Genomic DNA, 16,334 nt, shown 5'->3' with positions numbered 1-16,334 from the left:
GACCGTAAATAAAATCTTAACAAAAATTTGAAAAAATTTAAAAATATCTGATTTAAACACGGAAGAAAATCCATACATAGAAATTCAATTTATACTTTAAAGCACTTTTATTCGAAACACAAAATCTAAATGTATGGACAATCCTTTAAAATTGTCATGTAACTAATATAATTTATATATTTATAATAGTTACATGCTGACGAAAAACTTATAATTATAGTTAATATATGTAATTAAATAATTTAAATGCATCAAAGTCAAATGCAATCAGATTGATAAAAATTCATAAGCTTATTGGCTTTTGTGAAGTTATTGCTATGAATGGTTGGGTGTGCAAATGATGTTCCATAATGTTCCATTGTTAAATTTTTTCCCCTTTAGGATGAGTAATACGCCTGCTTCAGTAAATGAGGTTTGAAGAGTGATATGGATTGGAGTAGTAAATGAGGTTTGGAAACATATAAACAGTGTAATCTTTAAGGAGGGTGTAGTTGATGTTGTGGAAGTGTTTGCCTTGGTTCACTTAAAAGTTTGATTTTGAGTTACGTCTAAGTCACATTCTGTATATTTCTCTTTTTCAAATTGGTGTTTGATTTGTATGAGAATGATATAAGGTTGTACTCTATTTCGTGTTCAAAGATAGTATCTTAGTTGTTTGTATTCTGGATTCTATTGGAACTGGTTTTTATAAATATATGTTGGTGTATCTCTAGAGAAATTGTTAAGAAAGAATTTTTATATAGGGATTGACTTATCCATAAAATGATTCATATTTATTATTTTTTATTGTTGATAAAAACAAATCTTAAAATTACCATATATGTTGATATTTTATGAACTTAATAGAGGTAAATTAAGAGCATTAAAGTTCTGCAACCTATGCATAACGGTGTAACTCGGTTTTAGGCTAAATCGGCTGATTCGTGCCTCTTTGGGAAATCCCATGTCAAAAGCACTTTCTTGGAAATACGTGGTTTGAGTTTGACTTTTGGTATCACACCAACTACTTCTACTGTTATGAAATTTTGTTTGTTGTCAACTTCGCGTACGGATCTTATTATTTATTTCCTTTCGGAAACACTAAGATTAAACAATGACACGATATAGATAGTTGTTGAGGTCATATTTTTCTATAGGAATGTATGCGCGTTAAATCTTCAATTTTCATACACTCTATGGTTGTTAAACTTACCAAATATAATATTTTACAATTCACAGTTGTTATAAATATTTCTCTGCATGTGTGAAAATTTGAAACTTTTTAAAGTCAAAACATGTTACTTGTCTTCTAAAAATCACACCGTCTCAATAAACTTTGTTATGAAACTAGGTGGGGTTTTCCACAAATATTACTTCGTTATTCTCTCCAAATTAATATGTCGTGCATCTTTTTATTCATAGCAGTTCCGGACTGCAGTAATACGTGTGTTTAATTTGTTTGTTGATCATTTCCAGTTTCAAGAGTTCGAAAATACTTTTTATTTTAAAATATGTTTGAACATACCAAAGCCACAGTCTTAGACATGAATTTGTACCAAAGTCATGGATTTGTACCAAAGGCAATTCCAAGTTTTAGACGTTTATGCATCCTTAATCTTGTGTAGGTCAACCACGCCCCGAATATTACACATTTCTGACGTACGTATAGTTTAGTTGTTTGTTTGTAATCAAAATTCAAAACCTTGCTAATAGCAATTCAAAAGTTTTAACGAGTCTTTCTCAGTTTCAAAATGAAGCCGTTTTCTAAATCCATATACGCACGTCATCTTTGTTCATTTCTAGGAAATGGGACAAACGTTATAGTTTGTAACAAGATGTTTTGTCCAATGTGGGGCACTGTAGTGTGTACATGATGAATAGTGCTAGGAGTTTGCAGTGGAATTTTCTAGTCAGAAATACTTTTTGTTCTGAGAATTGTAGTGAGATATTGGATGTTTTTTCTTTTCAGGTGTCAAATTATCTTTTTTCTTTCATGATATCATTTCTGTTTCAAAGCGCACACTGTGCCAGGAAATAATTAAAACTCCTTATTAGTTATTTACTCTTACAAAAATAATTGAAATACCGTAATTCTAAAATTCAATACTGTATATTTCTATTATACTTTTTAAATCATTTATCATAATGAATAATAAATTTCCTCAGATTTAATCTCCAATTTTCTTAATACAAATGTATGCTACTTATTGCCAATAAATTTTTATCTTAAAATATTTCTTTATTATAAATATCTTAATTATCCTTCATTTATTTGAGAAAAATAAGATTAATTTTTTTTAAAAGAATAAAATTATTTAATTATTTAATATTCAAAATCCATTTATTAAATTATAACTTAAGGACAATTTTTTTATTTACTTTTAGTTAACCCCTATAAATTGTATTTAATAATAAAAATAATTTCATAAAATTTAATATATATATATAATATTTCTTTATTATAAATATCTTAATTATCCTTCATTTATTTGAGAAAAATAAGATTAATTTTTTTTAAAAGAATAAAATTATTTAATTATTTAATATGTAAATAATTCAAAATCCATTTATTAAATTATAACTTAAGGACAATTTTTTTATTTACTTTTAGTTAACCCCTAAAATTATATTTAATAATAAAAATAATTTCATAAAATTTAATATATATACTAGAGCCTAGTTACAGAACTTTTTATTAAAAAGTTAAAATAAATATTATGTTTTTTCAATAATTATATTGATAGCGTCTTATGTAGTTAAAGGTTAAATAGTAATTTTTTATTAAATATTTAACATTAATTAAGATACTTTTATTATTTTCACAATCTTCACAATCATGTTGTGTCTTAAAAATTTCTAAATAAATGTGGTTAGTGTGTCTGACAGTTCTCAGACACAAAATGAAAATTTCTAATGCAAAGAAAGAATTGAAGACTCGTGATTCACATTTAGTTGAATTTAATTAATGCACTAGTCTATATCCATTTGTGCTTTTAATTTTATTTTATTTTTATATTATTAAGGGAACTTTAAGTCTAACTTAACCTCATAAAATTGGTTTATGGGGTAAGGTTTTCATCCACTTATATACAGTGAAATATTATCATCTTATAAGATAAGCTTTAAATGACTTTGATTCCAGATTACAAAATGGACTTTAAGCTTAACTCAAGCTCGTAAAACCGGCTCATGGGGTGAGGTTTGCATCTACTTATATACAATATGAAATATTCTCATCTGTTGGAGATGACACATCGACTAGAGATTTTAAATGACTCTGATACCATATTAGAAAGTGAACTTTAAGCCTAACTCAACCCCATAAAACCGGGCTCATAGGGTTGAGGTTTGCACCCACTTATATACAATGAAAGGCTCTAATCTCTAGTCGATGTGGGATCTCTAACACACCCCCTCACGCCGAGACTGCCAACTCGTGCGTGAGACTATATATTATGGGTAGTCCGATAGCGGGTGACACGATAGGCCCAACAAATACTCGCTAGGATATGCTCAAAATGACTCTGATACCATATTACAGTAAATGAAGATGAATATTCCTTGTCTGATGTGATGCTTTAATATAGCGTACATAATCACACGTAATCGTAATGAAGAAAGAGAGGTTTTGATGAACCCTAATTGTAGAGAAAAATAAATATAAAAGAAACTTTTATTCACTTGTATATTAGAGAGTAAAATACATAGTGTATATATAAGAAAAAGATTAAGACCTAGCTGAAACAGAGAAGGAAAGTTTGGTCAAACAAACAAAGCCCAATAATTTAAAATAGAAAATTAAATATATTAACATCATCTTTAATCGATGTGAGATTTCAACACTTTATCATTTTTATTTACTTTTATAATTGTTTCAATATAAACAATCTAGAGAAAAATATACTGAGTATAATTTTAATACTAAATTAATCTTCTTAACTGTTCTAATACTTATTAAAAATAATTGATATTTTACAAATTTTCCTGTTAGGGAGATGAGACATAGAGAACTGTTGACTGACTTCGTTTCCTTTCTTTCTATCGGATAGTTAGGACTTTAGCTTGCTCCTTCTCGCCTTAGCACTACTCCTTCAGGTCTCGGTCGCTCAATCTTAGGTGAATGTCGAATGGGGATACCTGCATAAGGCACTCCAACACTCAAATCAACAAAGGGTATTCAGTGCTTGTTTGTCAGAATATATTTAGTAATGATGTACCTTGTTCTTGGAATATGCATTATTTATATTATTTTAATGGACTTACTTTATTGGGCCGGATTAGTGGAGTGGATCGTGCTTAAGGACGTATTACCTAGTTCTTAAATGTGGTTTAACTTTGTTGATCTTGATTTGAGCGTTAATGAACTGGATGTGTCGGTCGACCCGCACGGACGTGCTGGACTCGGTCAACTCGATCATAAAGATCGAGTTATGATATTGACCGTTCGGTCCATACTAGTACACAAATAAAAAATAATTTTTATTTCTAAGGAATAAAAAAATAAATGAATAAAACCTATTGTGCGTATTTGTCTTATTATAGCACAGCACGTGATAATTATTAAGCAGAATAAATCTTCGACCATTTAATTTCTATTCATTGAAGAAAAATAAAGCAGCTTAACTAAGAACAAGACTAAAAATATCAATAAACAAAAATAGTTAAAATTACAGTTAAAATGTGCTGCACATATTGGTCATCACAAATTTCAACAGAAACTTGATTTGTAATTCTTTAATTATTTTACTTTTCCAAAAACTTTTAAGAATCAACTTTGGACATGATTTTATATGGATTGCTTGTCTCCAAATGCAAACAAAAGAAACGTTAATTATTGGGCGCTTTCCACTAATAACGTGCTTAAAGCTGATCATAACTCCCACTATATCACAATCTATGCCTCCAACTTTATTCTCAGCCGAAATACTCCTCTAATGGACACATGCTCAACTTTATTCCTCTCCAATAATCAAATTTCTCTCTTTCTTTTATCTTATAAGTTTAAAAATCTTTTTTATTTACTATAAATAAAATTAACTTAATCTTACATAATTGATTTATAAGATAAAATTTACATTTTTTCTATAGATAATTCAATAATAACTTAATAGACTTAACAAACTTTAATATTAATAGATTCTAGATGATTTAATATTATATTAAAAAAATAAACTTTAAATTTAAGTTAATTTTATAAAATTAATATCCAACATAAAATTTGTATTTATTTATATATTTTTAATCTTTAGTTCACGTGAGTTTTCAAATCCATGTGATCTCTAGCAAAACATTTTACATCCTTTAAAATATAAATTAGGATAGATATAATTTTTCCACAAATGTCTCCGGATTTCTCCTCATATATAATTCTAAAGATAAATTTCATAAGGAAACACATCACCATTCATATCTTCTTTTTGTTATTTTTTCCTTTATTCATGTGTGCTATAAGACAACACATGGTAGCATAGACAATAAGACACAGATTTATAGTATATTTTTTAAGTGCGTAATTGACCCATACAAAACATAGATATGTAGTTATGCATGCATTTTATCTTTATTTTGACCTTTGTGTTTTATTTAAATTAATTTCGCATATGTATAATTTTAAATTTACTACCTTAAATATTTATATTTTACTTAAAAAATTACTCAGAGACACTAAATCGGCTGAACACGAAAAATCTTCAGTTTTCCACCAGAATTCAAATCCTTTGAGTCACGAGCTGTACAATTCTTGATCACAGTATAGTACGATAGTAGGTAACACAGTCTTATTGTTCTGTTTTATATAATAAATGCTGCATGTGTTTTTATGAATATATAATAGGAATATTTTCTATAATCTACCATGGTATGAACCCGACAATGAAAAGAAATTTAGAAGATGAAGCAAAACACAAAAAAATAGACATGTGGTATCATTATTACAATAACATAAACGCGGAATGTACGTATGTTGGATTTGGGTCAACAACTGCATCAGCAAGGGTTGCAGCTTATAGACATATATACAGTATGAATTCTGATTTCTTCGTACATGAACATTAATGTTTTGTAAGGACAAAAGATAAAATCATTTCATTGATAATTAAATGGGAAATACAAAAAGATGTTAGTAATAGTAATGAAAGTGGTTACCTTTGCAAGAACATGCTCTACCTTAACAGTTAGTCTCCCAATAAATTCAATTTTAAAATGCAGAATAATGTGCAAGATCTGTCAATATTGCATAACAATTGATTCCAACTAAGTTAAAACAGGTTTTGTACTATATATTTATGAAAGTGTTACAATCCAATTCGAAATGCACGTCAGTAATGTCTACCCAACTTTGTTGGAAATTCAACATAGATAAAAATATTTTAAAATTATAAACTGATTTTATAAAATTAAGTTAATATACTATCAGAGTCATTTAGAGTCTATTATAGCGAGTGTTTGTTAGACTTATCAGACTACTCACTATCGAACTCTTATCGGACCACCCATAATATATAATGTCACATACGAGGAGTTAAAGGGTCTTGGTGTGAGGGAGTGTGTTGGAAATTTTACATCAACTAGAAATTGTTGGTTATTAATTCAGATTTTATTATTATTAATTTAGATTTTATTACCCTTAAACTATTTTACCGTTATATTGCATTAATGGTCAATTTACAGGCCTGTTAGTATTCTAGTTTATAGCTTCCAATAATTGTAATTATTATATATATGATTGAGTGAATAAAAATGAATAAGATCAGTTTTTCAATTCTGTGCAATTACGTTCAATCAGTTGCTACAATCTTTTGTCTTCTCTTATTTCCTTCAATTAGTTCCTACAACTGGTATCAGAGCTAGTCTGTGATCATGAACTCTACCCAATTATCAGTCTCTATCCTTAATGGAAAAAATTACAATCGGTGGTGTGTGCAAATGAGACTTTTGTTTGATTATCATGAGTTATGGGATGTCGTTGAAAGTGGAGTGTCTGCATTAGCTGCTAATGCAACTGAGGCGCAACGAGTAGCGCATCGTGACCAGAAGAAGAAGGACAATAAGGCTTTGTATCTCATTCATCAAGGGATGAATGACGAGACGTTTGAGCAGATAGAATGAGCAACAACTGTCAGTGAGGCTTGGACAATTTTGTCAACCAATTATAAAGGTGATGATAAGATCAAGAGGGTGCGTCTTCAAACCCTAAGACGCCAATATGAACTGCTGCAGATGGAAACCACAGAGACTATTGATGTCTATATAAATAAAGTTATTGCCTTGACAAATCAAATGAAGACCAATGGTGAAACACATTTGGAGCAGGCAAAGGTGGAAAAGATTTTGAGGTCTTTAACTCCCAGATTTGAACATGTTGTTGCCGCAATTGAAGAGGCCAATGACATTTCAAAAATGACAGTAAGGTTATTGTCTGGTTCTCTACGAGCGCGCATGAGCAACGGAGGAATGACAATAAGATTGAAAAAACAATTGAACAGGCTTTACAAGCACAAACCTCAATTGGTAGCTCCTATCATAAACATGGTAGCTATTTCAGCAAAGGTCGTGGTGGCCAGAATCATGGAGGCACTTGGCACGGGGAACGTGGTCGCAGAGGACGATGAGGCATTTATAATAAATCAAATGTTGAGTGTTATAATTGTGATAAACGTGGCCATTATGCAAATGAGTGCAGATCTAAAGGTGATAATCATGCTGCCAATTGTGCTCAAGAAGACAGTAATCACGTACAAGATGAGGAGGATCATACAGTACTAATGACAGCCACATCAAATGAAACCCCAAACAATGAGACTTGTATTTGGATACAGGTTGCACAAATCATATGTGTGGTCAGAAGGAGTTGTTTGCAGATTTGGATGACTCATTTCGCACAAAAGTGAAATTCGGTGATGGCAGGTTCGTTCCTGTGACTGGAAAAGGGCGAATTCTTATCAAATTGACGAATGGTGATCACAAGTACATCTATGATGTTTTCTATGTACCTGATATGAAAAGTAATTTGTTGAGTGTGGGACAACTGGCTGAGAAGGGTTATGAGATGCACATAGTTGAAAATAAATTATCAATTTTTGATAAAAAAAGGTAATTTGATTATTAAAACCTTTTTATCAAAAAACCGCATGTTTCCAGTAGATATTCAAATGGGTGATTTCAAGTGCTTGAATGCAATAGTGAATAATGAATTGTGGTTATGGCATTTACGCTTTGGGCACTTAAATTTTCAGAGTTTGGAAAATCTTTCCAAAAGAAATTTAGTGAATGGTTTACCCCATATTCATCACTCTGATCAATTGTGTGAGGCTTGCATTTTTGGAAAGAATAACAGGACACAATTTGTTAAGGATCCTTGGCGTGCAAAATTTCCTTTGGAGCTTGTTCATACAGATGTTTGTGGCCCGATGAACATATCATCAGTTGGAGGTAATAAGTATTTTTTAACCTTTATTGATGATTTTTCAAGGAAAACCTAGATTTATGTATTGAAAAGCAAGGATGAGGTATTCCACTGCTTATAAATATTTAAAGCATTTGTTGAAAGAGAGAGTGACAGACATATTAAGATGGTGCGTAGTGATGGAGGAAGTGAGTACAAGTCTAATGAATTCAAGAGGCACTGTGAAGAACTTGGGTTGCAACATAACATAACTTGCCCCTACACACCTCAACACAACGGAGTTGCTGAGAGAAAGAATAGAACAATCATGGACATGGCGAGGAGCATACTTAAAGCGAAAGGTATGCCAAATTATTTTTGGGTTGAGGTCGTAACGTGTGCGGTATATTTGATAAACAGATCACTCACTCGGAGTGTTCCTAACACAACTCCGATTGAGGCATGGAGTGGATTCAAACCCAATGTGCAACACTTGAAGGTATTTGGTCAATTACTTATGCTCATGTTCCCAATGCAACAAGATCAAAGTTGGATGATAAGGCAGTGAAGACCATTTTCATTGGATATAACCATATGGGATACAAATTGTACAATCCAATGACAAAGAAGGTGATTGTTAGTCGTGATGTTACATTTGCCGAAGATGAGGAATGGCAATGGAATGCAACAACTGAAATGGATTCAAAAAAATGATATATTTACGTTTTGAACGATGATGTGGAAGATAGAGTCACTCTTGAAGCACCTGTAGTTCAACCTGAAGTTGTAATTCAACCTGAAGTTGCAACTCCAATTGCAACTATGATGGAGCGACCAAGAAGGAAACAACGACAACATGTATATCTTCAAGATTGAGAAGTAAATCTTGATGATGAAGTTGATGACAATGGAGATTTTGTTCACTTTGCTTTTCTTGCAGAATCAGAACCTGTGAGACTTGCCGATGCCATTCAACACCCCAAATGGCAAAAGGCTATGAATGAAGAATTGATGGCAATTGAGAAAAACAATATCATGACTCAAATTGGGAAGATTGTTCCAAATTAGAATTAAGGGAGGATGTTGGTTATTAATTCAGATTTTATTATTATTAATTCAGATTTTATTACCTTAAACTATTTTACCGTTATATTGCATTAATGGTCAATTTACAGGCCTGTTAGTATTCTAGTTTATAGCTTCCACTAATTGTAATTATTATATATATGATTGAGTGAATCAAAATGAATAAGATAATTCTGTGCAATTACGTTCAATCAGTTGCTATAATCTTTTATCTTCTCTTATTTCCTTCAATTAGTTCCTACATAAATAAGAACATTTGAAAGTATATAAGTAGGTGCAAATTTCACTTTACAAGTCGATTTTAAAGTTGAGTTAAACTTAAAAGTTCATTTCTTAATGAACTTACCCATTTTATTACATACAAATAGGTCTAGAGTTTCACCTTCCTCAACTTAAAACATTAATGAGATATACTACCACCCCTTAAGAAATGGTCAAACCAACTTTCAAATAAACAAGTAGCCAAAACACTAATTTGAAAAAGCCTCATATTTACAAAATAAGAAGAAAAGGGCTTAATATTAGGGTGGTCGCAAGGGAGGGATGGTGACAAGAGAGTGTTGTCACAACGATTGAAACATTGAGAACACTAGCTAGTGTAAGATAGTATTTTCAAGGTTTAGTAATGGCAAAATAATGTCAGACAATAGTGTAAAATAATATTTTTTACTTTAGTTATTTTAGCAAAATAATGTCACTTATTAAACTAATGTAATTGTAGTGATGTAAAAATACAATTATATCCTAATTTTAGAAACAATGTAGTTCAATTCTTTAGTGTCACTTATGAGTATACCCCATCCACATGTAAAAGCTCACATTATATGTTGATTATCGCTATAATATTAACAAAACAAAGATAATACATTTAATCACTACAAATACTAGTGAAAAAAAAGGTTATTTATTTTTACGACAGACTTTTCTAGTCACGAAGTAAAATAAGCACAATGAAAATTTTAAAAATAGATCGAAATTTTTTATTTTGGATCACGTAGGATTTGATGTAAAATTGTTTATATTCTTGATGCAAACCTCTTCTTCTTCACTTCTTCTATAGTAAAATAATACTTTCACTTCTTCTATCTCGTTTTTACTCCAGTGATAGTTGTGATGAGGCTGTGAAGGCTTCCATATTGATTAGCTCACTTGCTTCATTGGTTCCTTGTGATTGATTTTGTGTATTGATTGTTTCTATCCGATTGGATTGAGTTTTCGTGCTTCAAGGTGATTAATGGTATAAATCTCTCATTTGTTTTTTAAATTGATTGATTGTTTTTGGGAGTTCAATTACAACAATGCATGAATGTCTCCCCTAAATTATTGTTGGTTATTCTTGATATTGAAATTGTATAATGTTATTTAGATTTATAATTTTTATATATTAAAATAAATTTATTAAAATGTTTATTAAATGTTTAAAATTCACTATAAGTTAATTTTTAATGAGTAATAATATGCACTTCCATCTCATTTTTTTTGGTATCTTTTCTTATGTTTTGGATTACATCACATTATATATCATATCTATAAATTGTTTTTAAAATCTATATTTTTTTACTTCTCCTTCAATCCATCTAAAATGTGATGCATCAATTAATCCTTTTGAATGGATAAATGTTGACATCTAAAGTTTCTAATGTGCTTTTGTTCAACTCCTAACTTTAGGAAGTGAACTTTAAATTTAATTTAACTTTATAAAATTAGTTCAAGATTTATCATTATTTAAATAATATATAATATTTTCTTATCTTTAGTCCACATGTAATATTAAGAAATAAATTTTAAATTAACTTAACATTACCTATTACCTATAAGTAAAATTTACACTAAATTATATATTATAAAATATATTTATATCTAGACCATTATCACTTTACTTCACTCCTTTCTTTTCTTTCTTTTGCATCCATTTCTCATTTCTCATTTCTCATGTGAAATGCACTCGTATATCAACACTCTTCATTGTTTAATCAGTACTACTATAAATTATTATTATTTTGATTAAAGTCAAAATATATTGTAAGATCTAGTAAAGAGTATACCATATGAATCACATTATATTAGTGAAAGTCGAATAAAGTGTGACCTGCATACTTTTCGAAGTTTATTTCAGTATATTTGATTTGATTTTGAAATATAATTTTCCATTTAGTATGAGAGACCACCGACCAGCCATTAACGTGGAAAACGAAAGTGACCCAAAACACGCAGGGGCTCCGAACACGCTTATCAATTTTGAATAAAAATGTGCAATACTGAACTCCATGATAGAGATATTCATTTAATTATATATTTAACTGTTATATACTTATATATATATATATATATATATGCAGTTTTTTTTATCTATTTCTTCTTTCCTTATTTTACTGTATTTTGTTAATGATCAACATCACGTTATTTTACTTTTTCAATAGTAAAATAAAAATGGTGTTGGAGATCACACATCGACTAAAAATTAGAGTCTTTCATAGTATATAAGTGGGTGCAAACATCATCCCATGAGCTGGTTTTATGGAATTGTGTTAGACTTAAAGTTCACTTCGTAATATGGTATCAGAGTCATTTCGAGTCTATCCTAGCGAGTGATTGTTACTCTGGATGTGTTGGAGATCCCACATCGACTAGAGATCCACTTCATTGTATATAAGTGGGTGTAAACCTTACCCCATGAGTTGGTTTTCCAGGGTTGAATTAGGCTTAAAGTTTATTTCATAATAAATGGATTAAGAATTAAATACAAATAAAATAGTATTTTTAAAAAAAATACATAATCGTTAATATTCTAAAAATTCATCTATTATTATGTGTTTACTAAAATAATGAATATGATACATTTTAAAGTTGGTTAATTTAAGATTTATTCATAAAGAATCTTTTCATTAGAATAGACATTTTAGGTATAATAGACTTTCTTCTTGTCCGTTCTTAGGATTATTTTTGAATAGATATAGTCTACCTATGTATCGTTTTTGTTAATATATGAATTTTGGTTTAATACTCCCGTGTTTTTTTTTAATAATATTTTTTTTATGTAATGACAAATGATTGTTGTTACTTGAGGTGTAATCGTAATTGAGATCTTAAGTTGCATAGTAATGCATAACATAAATTTTTTTATTTAAAATAAAATTCTTAACCCTAAAAAATATCAAAAAGGGGCAAAATAGTCACCCAAAATGAAAATTGTAAATCTGGGTTGTAAAATTATAGATTGATGGTTTAGATTAAATACTAGTTAGTAATTATATTATTATTTAAAAACTTATGCACATTTAGGCTTTATTTTATTATTTAAGTATAATTTAATAGTGTAAGTTTGTAATTTTTTATGTTAGAAACAACGAGAGTTCTTTATTTATATATATATATATATATATATATATATATATATATCCACGAAAAATTCAATCAAATATGTGTGTAAGTGAAGTTATTCAATATATATTTTAAGTCAATGGTCCAAGGCACTAACCAAGCAATAACAGAAGCGTGAAATGAAATCAAATATGGAATAAAATGACTAAAGTGATAAACATGGATATAGTAATAACAATATTTTTATATTTTTACATTTATACGAATCAGTAAAGTAAATGAATTAGTGAATAATTATTGTTTTATATTTTTAAATTGAAAGCTTTGGTACAATGTTGATTTTTTTTAAAAAAATTATTATATATTTTGGATATGGTAGGTGCTGCCAAGGACCGCGAATGACCATGACCTTTTATATATTAGGAGACTTGTCTAAAGAATAATGAATTGAATATAAAATTCTCAGGTACTTAGTTGAAACTATAACAGAAATTGAGTGAAAGACTTGATGTTAGCACCGAAAGAGGAAGAATCCGAATTATAATAGAACACGAAAAAGGGAAGAATAAAGCATAATAATTCCACCTTTTTGCGTCCTACAACGCGATTCTAGTTTCTAAGTAGCTTCTTCCACCGTTGCTGAGTATCGCACTTTCACGTTTCTACATGTGTCACACAATGTTTCATTTTGTGCTCAAAATCATTCAATTACAACTAATTTTATAAATTAAAATAATTAATTATTATTAAATTAAATTAAAAATTAAAAAAATTATTGATATTTAAATTAGTTTTTATTATTAATAAAAATTTATAAAATAATTTTTAAATTAATATTTAACTATTAGTTATTAAAATTTTATCACTAATATCTTATATCATAAATTAGTCTCTAAAAAATTAATTTAAATCAATTTAAAATATAAAATATTAGTAATTAAAATTTTTATAGTTAATTTAAATATCAATTTAAAAATTATTTTATAATTTTTTATTAATAATAAAAACCATTTTTTATATTAATAATTTTTTAATTTTTAAAATAATATCTAATTTAGTTAATATAGTGAATTTGACGTATTATTTTAATTATAATTTCAAAACTTCATCATTGTTATAAACCTAATTATAAGTTTTTTTTCCTTCTTATTGGGGTGAGTTATTGAAAGGTCAAGTTAAAGTCACATAAGTGTAGATATGAATGAAAGATATAATGTTACATAACTCCTTTTCATTTTAGTTCATATTCCAATTACCATTAATTGTCTATATTTGATTCGTCCGTGTCTAATTCGTGTTTGTCAAAATTATCTGAAAAGTCAACTCTAAACAAGCAAAACTCAGCTTTGGTTTGACTCTACAACAAGAAGTCAATTCAAACTTAAGCTTAACAAATACAAATTAACAAGATATATGAAGAGAAAATTAATACTACATTTAATCAAGAAAACAAAGAATGTATTAAACTATTAATTAATAGAAAACTTTTCCGTGGATGAGACTTTGTAGTAACATTTTTTTACATACTGTAGGTTTGAAAGGAATAAAAAGAATGATTTTAAGTGTATGTGTATAAATTCTGTCTCGTGTATAATACGTATGCCAAATTAGAAGAAGTCCTTTCAGTATAAGATTACGGCAGCACTAATTACTGACTTTCAAAAGGTAAAAATGTAAGATGATTTGTATAAGTATCTCTATTTCAAAGAAAGTATTATTTTTTATCTTTAAAGTTAATCTTTATTTAATATTTTTTAATGTAAAATAATGTACATTTATTTTAATATTAATTAAATATGATAAATAGTCAAAATTAAAAATTATTTAATGATCCCATAACTATTAAAGAAATCCTGTATGTCTTTTAATCTGAATTAAATAAATACGATAAGAACTTGATTTATATTATACGTAAATTTGATTTATATGTCAAAGGAATTTTTAATCCTGAGTTTTAAAAATAATTATCTCCACTAAAGTAAAATTCCTCATAATATCTTTTACTGATTCCTAGTCTCTGAAACCGAGTGCACATTATTTTAAACAAAGTCTGAGACTACCTTGGATTGAGGAGGGATAAGTATGAACATACATTTATACATTTTATAATTTTTCACACTCTTTAGATATGCTTTGAAAACATAATAAAATATTAATGAATGTGTAGAGTTAAGTGAGTTTAAGTATAATAGTTCCATTCAACTCAAATAGCGTTTTCTTTAATGAAGAGTATCATTGTCTAAAAAAATATTCTTGTGCAGAGATAATGAAGTATGATTATTAATATTTTTTTAATACTTTGGTCAAATTAAAGATTACACTATTTCTATGTATGAGGAAGACATCTAGTAATTTCCATTACTTGATCAATTTATTCATCTTTAAAGACTGTGGAATTGATAATATGGATTTTAATTATTATATATTTCAAAAGGAATAATACAAGTGATTCGTTGCCAAATGGCTTGATATGTAGTTTCTGGTTAATAGTGCAATAAGATCATATGACTCAGAGTATTATCAACTGAACAAGTCAGAATTGGTATTTAGAGTACCAAGCATGTGATGACTCTCTTTTTCCATCAATGGGTTTTTTAGGTTTTGAAATATTCCTGTAGTTTTTTATAAAAACTAAAATAGTATATGTGCTTTATAATTATTATAAAATTATTATTATTTTAAATATGTTTTTAATATGACTATTTTTAGTCCCTATAAGAATATTTGTTAATTTTAATTTTTATACTTTCTTATAATTTTATCTTTAATTATGGTATTTTGTAAATTCTCATAAAATAAAACACTCAAATAACCCTTTCTTCCTTCCATCTTTAACTTTTCTTCCTCCAAATCTCATTTATTCCAGAATTTGCTTGTACGATACCTAAGGAACCATAGATCAATCATATATCTAATTGTAATTTCAAACCGAGTAAGATCCTATTTACTCTAAAGATTTCTTGTTCTCTGTCTTTTTCTATGTATGTTTTTATCATCAATCTTGATGGGGTTAGAGAAAAGTGATCATCTCAACTTGTTTTATCATATACTGAAATTCTGCTATATTTGGATAATTTGCTCTAGGTCTCCAGGTTTTATGTAACATTATTGATTAAACTTGGGAGATTATTTTAAATTCAAGCATTCTAGGTAAGGAAAGCTAAATTTAACTTTTCAATAGTACCCTAGGTTAGAGGATCTATATGTGATGATGTGGTCATAAGTTATTCCAAATTTCTCTTGCAGAGTTTGTTTTGTTAAGTGAAATAGTGTAATCTTGATAAAAATGGTTTGAAGTTTTAAACAATTTGAAAATAGGTTGACTATTTAGTTTAGTGTAAAGGGTATTTTTAAAACTTAAGTCTTGGATTTAATTGTCAAATTATGATTTAAATGAGATAGAGTAGTATATATAAATTAAGACATTATAGATTTTTGACAAATTTTCACTTTTGGAGTGCTCTCTACCCCAAATTGCGCTCAACACCAACTTTGTGCACTCAACGTCAGTCCCATGTGCTCAAGCGAATTGAGGTGCAGTTTTTGGGGGTGATATTGGCCTCAA

The sequence above is a fragment of the Phaseolus vulgaris genome, chromosome 3 (assembly GCF_000499845.2).
Source record: "Phaseolus vulgaris cultivar G19833 chromosome 3, P. vulgaris v2.0, whole genome shotgun sequence".
NCBI classification, from domain to species: Eukaryota; Viridiplantae; Streptophyta; class Magnoliopsida; order Fabales; family Fabaceae; genus Phaseolus; species Phaseolus vulgaris.
This window is presented reverse-complemented; position numbering follows the sequence as displayed.